The sequence below is a fragment of the Nomascus leucogenys genome, unplaced genomic scaffold (genome assembly GCF_006542625.1).
Source record: "Nomascus leucogenys isolate Asia unplaced genomic scaffold, Asia_NLE_v1 002328F_9826_qpd_obj, whole genome shotgun sequence".
Lineage (NCBI taxonomy): Eukaryota > Metazoa > Chordata > Mammalia > Primates > Hylobatidae > Nomascus > Nomascus leucogenys.
In genome coordinates, this window is record NW_022096934.1 from 583 (window position 1) to 9759 (window position 9177).

General features: G+C 50.9%; 3 non-coding genes across 3 annotated transcripts; 1 reads left to right on the top strand and 2 right to left on the bottom strand.

Moving 5' to 3' along the window:
- The first annotated feature begins 3962 nt into the window (after positions 1 to 3962).
- Positions 3963 to 4037, top strand: TRNAV-AAC. The gene has a single exon. It is a non-coding gene; the product is annotated as a tRNA-Val (tRNA).
- Positions 4038 to 4367: 330 nt separating this feature from the next.
- On the bottom strand, positions 4368 to 4449 carry TRNAL-AAG. Its single transcript has one exon. It is a non-coding gene; the product is annotated as a tRNA-Leu (tRNA).
- Positions 4450 to 5216: 767 nt separating this feature from the next.
- TRNAV-CAC lies at positions 5217 to 5289 on the bottom strand. Its single transcript has one exon. It is a non-coding gene; the product is annotated as a tRNA-Val (tRNA).
- Positions 5290 to 9177: the final 3888 nt, after the last annotated feature.

Consider the following 9177-nt stretch of genomic DNA (forward strand, 5'->3'; position numbering starts at 1 on the left):
TGCTTCTTAGTGTATTCCATGACCCACTTGATATCTGGGGGCGTTTGGGGGTGAGTGCCCATCTCTGTCACATGGCCACTTCTCCACCTGTACGAAGGACATCCCAGCAAACTGGCTCTTTACCTTGGCCTTCACTCACTCTGCTGAAGGGCAGATATTCAGCAGAGATCTTAGAAACAGGATGAACATCAATGACAGGAAAGCTGAAGTTGAGAGCCAACAGGAACTTAGAGATCATCTCATTCACCCTCTCATCTTGTTGATGTGAAAAAGTTCAGAGATGGGGATGGCTGGCCTGTGGTCACACAGCAGTCCCCAAACTGTCCAGGGTCCAGGTTGGGACAACCCCAGGTCTGTGCAACAGTGCAACTGAGTCCCAAATGGATTTCCAAGTTGGCAAAGGCGGAGCTACCTGATTTCTCCTCCTGGATGCATCAGAACAACCAGCCGAGTAGCCCCAGAAATCACTTCCTCCTCCAGCCTAAGGTGACACAGGATGGTCCCACTTGTGAAAGCCCCAGAGCCTCCCTTTGCAGTTTGACTCTGCCTTAAAACCTTGCTAGGCTGAATTGTGTCCCCCGAAAATTCATAGCTCAAACTCCAACCCTCAGACTCAAAATGCACTGGCTATATGGAGACAGAGCCTTGAAAGAGGCGATACACTAAAAGAGGTCATTAGGGTGGACCCCATCCAATCTGACCAGACGTTGTCCTTATAAGAGCAGAATGTGGGACACACAGGGCCATCACGGGTGCATGTGCACAGACGAAAGACCGTTGGTGGACACAGAAAGAAGGCGGCCACCTGCAAGCCAAAAAGAGAAGCCCCGAGAAACAATCCCGCATGCCTGATCTCGGACTCCAGCCTCAGACCTGGAGAAAAGACCATCTGCAGTGAAGCCCCAAGCTGTGCTATTTGTTCTGGCAGCCGAGGAAACTCTACAGACTTTTCACAGACGGCCCTGGCACTCCCAGGCCCATGCCCAGGGTGAAACCTCAAGGAACCCAAGCCCAGCGGCCTCCCAGACACAGGTGAAAGGGTGCCCGGCTGGCTGCTGCCCACACAGGCTTCCAGCTCACAGGGAGCTGGTCTGAAGCCCCATCTGCTCAGAGGCCGCCTTCTCCAGAAAGCCTGCGTGAGCCCCAGAGGGAAGACACCACACCACCCCCACTCAACTCCTTCACACCTCTGTCCCTCTCTGAGCTCCAGTGTCACCCTATCCAGGACACAGAGTTACATTCAGGTGGGTTTCGGGAAACCAAGGAGCACGCAGGCTCTCTCTGTGCTCAGACCAGTCCTGAGAGATGCTCCCCAATAGCTGACCCATCCAGGGAGGCGGCGTTAGGGCTGCGTAGGGGTACTAGGGCGACGGTACCACCGCCACCCCTGGCAGAGGAGAGGTCCAGCAGAAAAGACAGTTCCCGCTCCTGCGAGGTGACAGCGGGCGCCGCTCTGCGTCAGGCGCGCCTAGCGGTATCCTGGAGCCATTGCAAGAAGGTGCAGGGGACCCCTGGCTTCGGCGCAGCCGAGGCTCCAGGTCGTCTCCCGGCGAGCAGCGAGTGAGCTGCCGGCGTCGGCCTGGGGATCCCCACGAGCGGATTCACAGGCTCGGGAAGTTCCTGGGAGCGACCCAGGGGACGCCCTGCGTTCCCAAGGGATGTTCCCCGCTCCGCGGCAGCCCAGAGGCGGTTCCTTGAACGTCTTTGGAAACTTTCCGGTTAACGAGCCCTGGAGGAGGAGCGGGCCCTGGGAAGGCGGGCCGAGGCCGCTGCTCCCAAGGCGGGAGCCAAGGACTAGGAAGGGTCCAGCGCGACCTGGCTCGCTCCTGGGAGTCGCTGAGATGGGGCTGAGCGCGGGCTCTTCCTGAACACAAACCAGAAGCCGAGGGCTGCGGCAAACGGGCCCATTATCCAGGATTGTCTCCCTCCTGCCGTGCTGGGGTACGTACGGGCCTCCCCCAGCTCCCGCTCGGCCCCTGCAGCCCCGCACCCCCTTTCCCTTGCAGCCCCGTGCCCTCGCGCCGCTCTTCCACGTCTCCCCGGGCGGAGGCCCCTCTCCATCGCCAGTGCCGTCCACCGTTGTCCGCCTGGCCCTGGTCTTCCCTTGTTCCTCACCCCCCACCTTCCCCTCTGGGGACAGGATCCGTCCGTTTTGTTTCCTTCGTGCCGTGTCCCCTGGGCCTGGAATGAGCTGCCTTGGCACAGCTGTAGATTCAGGAGTGTTCTTCAGCCTTACCTAGTGCTAGTGCGTGTGTTAACTGCTCAACCCTCGTCACCCACCTGGAAGAAAGGCGCTGCTCTACCGCATTTACAGACGAGGAACTGCCACCCCCAGGGTGTGTAACTCGCACCTTGACAGCCAGGCAGGAGCTGACCCGCCCAGGCGGCCCCTGAGAAGGCCAGCACATTCAACACCACGACCTCCTGCAGCCCGAGCGCCCGTCAACAGAAGCTTTTCTCGCCTTAGATTTTTTTTTTTTTTTTTTTTTTGAGACGGAGTCTTGCTCTGTCGCCCAGGCTGGAGTGCAGTGGCGGGATCTCGGCTCACTGCAACTCCATCTCTCTGGTTCAAGCAATTCTCCTGCCTCAGCCTCCCAAGTAGCTGAGACCACAGGCCCGTGGCCACCATGCCCAACTAGTTTTTGCCAAACTGCTGGGATTGCAGGCGTGAGCCACCGGCACATCCGCCTCAGCCTCCCAAAACTGCTGGGATTGCAGCATAGCCACCGCACTTGGACTTTCTTTCAATTTTTTTTTTAAACAGGGTCTTGCTCTGTTGCCCGGCTGGAGTGCGGTAGCGAGGTCTCTGCTTACTGCAGGGTCAATCTCCTGGGCTCAAGCAATCCTCCCACCTCAGCCTTCCGAGTAACTGGGACTATAGGTGTGCACCAACAACGCCGGACTGATTTTTGTATTTTTTTGTAGAGATGGGGTTTCATCATGTTGCCCAGGCTGGTCTCAAACTCATGGGCTCAAGTGGTCTGCTGGCCTCGGCCCTCAAAGTGCTGGGATTACAGGTGTGAGTCACTGCGGCAGGCCAGTTCTTTGCGTTTGTTTGTTGGTTTTTTTGTTTGTTTGTGCTTGCTTTTAATGGACAAGATATTTAAAGATATACTTCACAAAGGAAGATAAACAAAATGGTCCCTAAACACGTGCTCATGATCATTTCCTCATCAGCTAAATGCAAATGTAAACCATAAGAGCCACAAGAATGGCTAGAAGTTAAAAAAATTAAATAAATGGACAGTACCGAAACATTGACAGAATGGTGGCTCCCATACGGCTTGCACATTGGTGATGGGAGGGAAAGTAATCTAAATGTCCAACAGCAGTGGCTGCTTAACATAATCTGAGTTCTTGCAAATAATGGAACAATAAAAATAGTATTTCATCTAATGGAAGAGACTACTTACTCTGGCATTTCCATTCAATTTCTCCAGGCCCACCACTCCAGCTCCACACCAAACTCATGGCCTCCACCTTCTCCCGAATGTCCCTCTCTCAGAAAACGCTGCCAGCGCTCCCCTGCTGTTCAAACGCAAGCCCATGTGAACCCAGACAGCGCGACTGCCACCATCACCTCTCTATGCGGTCGCCGCCACATCCTCTCTCCAGGACTCCCATGCCCACTTCTGCCACCACATTGGGCATGAAAACTTCCTTTTCTTGTTTCTCTCTCTCTCTCTTTTCTTTTCTGTCTTTCTTCTTTCCAGACAGGGTCTTGTTCTGTCTTCCAGGCTGGAGTGCAGCGGCGCAATCATAGTGCAGCCTCGACCTCCTGGGCTCCAGCCGTCCATCCGTCTCAGCCTTCCAAGTGCTGAACGTCCTTTTCTTGTGTGCTCATGTCCCATTAAGTCAAGCTCAAAAGGGACGCATAGGAGGAAGCTTCAGAATATTACCATGAGAAATAAATCGGCCCTGTGTGGTGGCTCATTGTGATGGCACAAGAGGACCCAAGCAAGGTTTCCGTAGTGTAGTGGTTATCACGTTCGCCTAACACGCGAAAGGTCCCCGGTTCGAAACCGGGGCGGGAAGCAACTTTACTTTTCACGTCATTGGTTCAAATTTATTACACTGAAGACTAGTCCTAAACACCCCACCCGCTACCTCCAACTTGTTAAGGAGGAAGAGGGTTATCTATTCCGTTGCCTTCCTGCCTTCAACCATTGGCACCTAGGGAGAACTGAACCCACCTCACTTGCTGTGGACAATGGAGCCGGCTCCCACAAACTCCGCACAAAGCCCGTCCATTGGACGCTGCGCGCTGCCAAATGGAATCCCCAATCCAGGGTGTGGCCCAAGGCGAGTTCCAACGAATCCTCCTTTTGTAACTCATGACGGGACAAAAAGAAGAAATCACAATAAGCTGGCAGCGGTGGGATTCGAACCCACGCCTCCGGAGAGACTGGAGCCTTAATCCAGCGCCTTAGACCGCTCGGCCACGCTACCTTTGTCCTGGAAGGCATTCACACGTTTTCCTTCGTTATACATCCCTAGGGTCCCTCAGACAACAAGGCGTTAGGGCGAATCCACAGGGCATCCCAGAACCACCGCCTTCCAGCAGGATTCGCTGGGCCAGAGGCACCGGCTGGGAAACGGCTCCACCAGCGCCCTGGCAGAGACGATTGGCGAAGCGCAGGCCTCGGGATTTGCTTTGGGGGCCACTCAGAAAGTCACCTGCGCCGGCCCTCTTTGGGGAGGCGGCGTGAGAGGAGGGGAAGCCTCCTACACTCTCACTTTGAAGAAAGATAAAAAGAAATAAACCAGGGCAGACCCGTCAGCCGGGCGGCCGCGTAGTCCTGCAGCCGCCGCGCCGCACTCCACAGGCAGCAGCGCACAGGGCGCGCCTCGGGGGAGAACCACGGCCCGCGGGGTCCGTCCGTCCTTCAGTCCACAGCCCCGTCCCCCATTTTTGTCTCTTCACGGGTTACAAAAGGAGGAACTCGCCTTGGGCCCCACGCTTTCTGGGCATCGGGAATTCCATTTGGCATTGTGCATCCATCCACTGGACGGGCTTTGTGGGGAGTTCGTCGCGCTGGTGTCAACAGCAAGTGAGGTGGGTTCAGTTCTTCCCAGGTGCCAATGATTGCGGCGGAAAGGCAACGGTATAAATACCCTTGATAGCCTTTTCTCCTTAACCGGGTGGTGATAGCGGTGGGTGTTCTAGGACAGTCTTCAGTGTAATAAATTTGAAGCAATGAAGTGAAAAGTAGAACTGTTTCCGCCCGGTTTCGAACCGGGGACCTTTCGCGTGTGAGGCGAACGTGATAACCACTACACTACGGAAACCGGCTTAAATGTTCTCTGCCATCATAATTAGTCAGGTCACACGGCGGTATTTTATTACTCATGAGAATTCTGAACTTCTTCCGTGCGTCCCTTTGAGCTTGGTAATGGGTATGAGCGCACAAGAAAAGGAAGTTTCAGCACTTGGAAGGCTGAGGCGTGAGAATGGCTACTGCACTGAGCTATGATTGCAGCACTGGATTCCAGCCTGGGAGACACAGCAAGACGCTGTGTCGAAAGAGAGAAAAGAAAGAAACAAGGAAAGGCAGTGTTCACGCCGGATGTGGTAGTGTAAGTGGACATGGGGGTCCCGAGAGAGGGTGTAGCGGCGACCGGAGAGAGACGTGACAGTGGCAGCGGAACCGTCTGGCGTTGACAGTGGGCATGGGAGTGGAACAGCAGGGATGCGCTGGCACGATTTTCTGAGAGGGGACGTGCAGGAGAAGCTGCTTGGGGAATGGGAGGCCGTGAGTTCGTGATTCTCCTGCCTCAGCCTCCCGAGTATCTGGGACTACAGGCATGTGCAACCATGCCTGGCTAATTTTTGTTTTTTTTTTTTTTTTTTTTGAGACCGATTCTCGCTCTGTCGCCCAGGCTGGAGTGCAGTGGCGCAATCTCGGCTCACTGCAAGCTCCGCCTCCCGGGTTCACGCCATTCTCCTACCTCAGCCTCTCCGAGTAGCTGGGACTACAGGCGCCCGCCACCACGCCCGGCTAATATTTTGTATTTTTAGTAGAGACGGGGTTTCACCGTGTTAGCCAGGATGGTCTCGATCTCCTGATCTCATGATCCGCCCGCCTCGGCCTCCCAAATTGCTGGGATTACAGTTGTGAGCCACTGGGACCAGCCCAGGTCTCAGACTTTTAGTGAGCCTGTGCCCTTGGGCCATGAATTACCACAGGTTTTCAGTTTCTTCCCACTCATAGGTGGGACAGGAGGGCTAGAGGGGGCCGGAGGTGGGTATTTTCTCTTCCCCCAGGTCATTTAGCCTCCGGTAAAGTAGTTTTTCTTGAGGACAGGCCGGGTGAAAAGCAGAACGTGTGTGTTTCAAAACGGCTACGTTTCCCCTCCCCCTACTGTAATTAGGAGGGGATTATTCTGCGATCTTCACTGAGAACCTGGTAGAGCTGGAGGTGAAATGCATTACAGTGTAGGGCCTCCTATGACTGAGGCCCCCTGGAGATTTCAACTCTCAGACTCGTCTACAGGGAGCCTCCAGCAATTCTTCAGTTACTGTTTTGTCTTCCTGCTGTGGCTTTGGTGCCCGTGAGTTTCTGCTCTGGTAAGTCATGATTCTTTGTGTCTGCCTATCTGCCTCTCATACTTGGGAGGCAGTGGTTTGCCCTGTGACCTCATTTCTCTGGATCTAAGAAGAGTTGTTGGTTTTTTCAGTCTATTCAGCTTTTTACTTGTTGTTAGGACCAAGTGATGACTTCCAGGCTCCTTCTGTGGTGGGCCAGAAACTGGAAGTCTGACCACAGGCACTTTCCCTAGTTGGGGCAAGGCCTCAGCACCAAGGGACAGACCTCAGGAAGGCCGGGGGGGGTGAGCCGGGCCCTGAGATGATGGGAGCATTGGGTGGACCTACCTCCCTCATGCCAGAGCTTTAACAGGTTTTGTTGGCACAAATGTGTGGGGAGGGGGTTTTTCACATTTTTTGGCAGTTTTTACAGTAGGCCTCCCATGCCCTTGTCTATTTCCTTCTCCATGCAACAACGCTGGAGGAGTTTGTTATGAGGGGAGGATTCTTGTCTTCGCTTTTACACTCATATCCCAAGCCCCAGCCCTGTGCCTGATATGGAGGAGGAAATAGATGTCAGGTCAGGTATGATGCCAATGCTGGAATACATAACCAAACAATATTTTGAAAAACTAGAAATAGAAACAAGAACACGCAGGACCCTAGAATAAGAAAGCATAGCTTGGGCATGGTGGCTCATGCTTGTAATTCCAACACTGGGAGGTTGAAATGGGTGGGTCATTTGAGCCCAAGAGTTCAAACCAACCTGGGCAACATGGCAAAACCTCGTGTTTACAAAAACTACAAAATTGGCCAGGTGTGGTGGCACATGCCTGTAGTCCCAGCTGCTTGGGGGTGCTGAGGTGGGAGGATCATGTGAGCCCAGAAGGCAGAGGCTGCAATGAGCTGTGATCGTACCACTGCACTCCAACCTGGGTGACAGAGACCCCGTCTCAAAAATAAGAATAAAACATTGTTGGATTCTTGCCAGAGGCTGCCTGCAACACACCTGTAACTCTGCAAATTTTAACATGTAGTGAAATCTCATTGTTTTAATTTGCAATTCTCTAATAATGAATTATATCATTATATTGTTTTAATTTGCAATTCTCTAATAATGAATGATATCATCATCATTCGTTATATAATAATGAACGATATCATCATCATTCGTTATATAATAATGAACGATATCATCATCATTCGTTATATAATAATGAACGACATCATCATCATTCGTTATATAATAATGAACCATCATCATCATTCGTTATATAATGAATGACATCATCATCATCATCATTCGTTATATAATGAATGATATCATCATCATCATTCGTTATATAATAATGAACGACATCATCATCATTCGTTATATAATAATGAACGACATCATCATCATTCGTTATATAATGAATGACATCATCATCATCATCATTCGTTATATATAATGAATGATATCATCATCATCATTCGTTATATAATAATGAACGATATCATCATCATTCGTTATATAATAATGAACGATATCATCATCATTCGTTATATAATAATGAACGACATCATCATCATTCGTTATATAATAATGAACGACATCATCATCTTCGTTATATAATGAATGACATCATCATCATCATCATTCGTTATATATAATGAATGATATCATCATCATCATTCGTTATATAATAATGAACGATATCATCATCATTCGTTATATAATAATGAACGATATCATCATCATTCGTTATATAATAATGAACGACATCATCATCATTCGTTATATAATAATGAACGACATCATCATCATTCGTTATATAATGAATGACATCATCATCATCATCATTCGTTATATATAATGAATGATATCGTCATCATTCGTTATATAATAATGAATGATACAAGTTGAGTCTATTCCTTGTTGCGGTGAGGAAGAACTCGCCCATGGGCACTGTGGGTCATCTCAGTAAAAGAGCGTTAGAGGAGGCTTAGTGTGGGGTTAGGACTCTGTTAGTGATCTTGGGGGGCATTGAAGGACGCAGGGCTTTGCTTAGGTTACCCGCTCCTGAGAAGCAGGGCTGATTCTACAATGGGTGTGGCGATAAATCCTGTCCAGCAGGGGGCAGACCAGAGCCACTCACATTAGCCCGGGTCGGGGGTGGGGGGGACTTGTGGTATTAATATTTTTGTGGCTTGCATAGTGACCTTGTTTCTGTCGGTGCTCAGAAACATTACAGATTATCTTGTTTTTTCCTCATTTCGTCACAATTACGAGTGGCATTGTCTGGTGTTTGGTGTGCTCCTGTGGAAAGCCTGGCTGAGAGTGCCAGGCCAGGTTTGAATTGTCAGGGGTGCTTTTCTCTTTTCCAATATTTTTCAACATGATGAATATTAAAATTAATGTGCTTACTATTTAGAGAAAGAAGCAGACCTCTTTATTTTTATTTTTCAGAGACAAAGTCTTACTATATTGCCCCCACACTGGTCTCAAACTCCTGGCTGTAAGATTCTCCTGTCTCGGCCCTCCCAGTAGCTGGGACTCTGGGGGATTTCTCGTGTGCTACCAAGCCCAGATAATTTTTTTTTATGTTTTGTAGAGATAGGGATGGGGTGGGGGCCGTCTCCTTATGTTGCCCTGGCTAGTCTTGAACCCC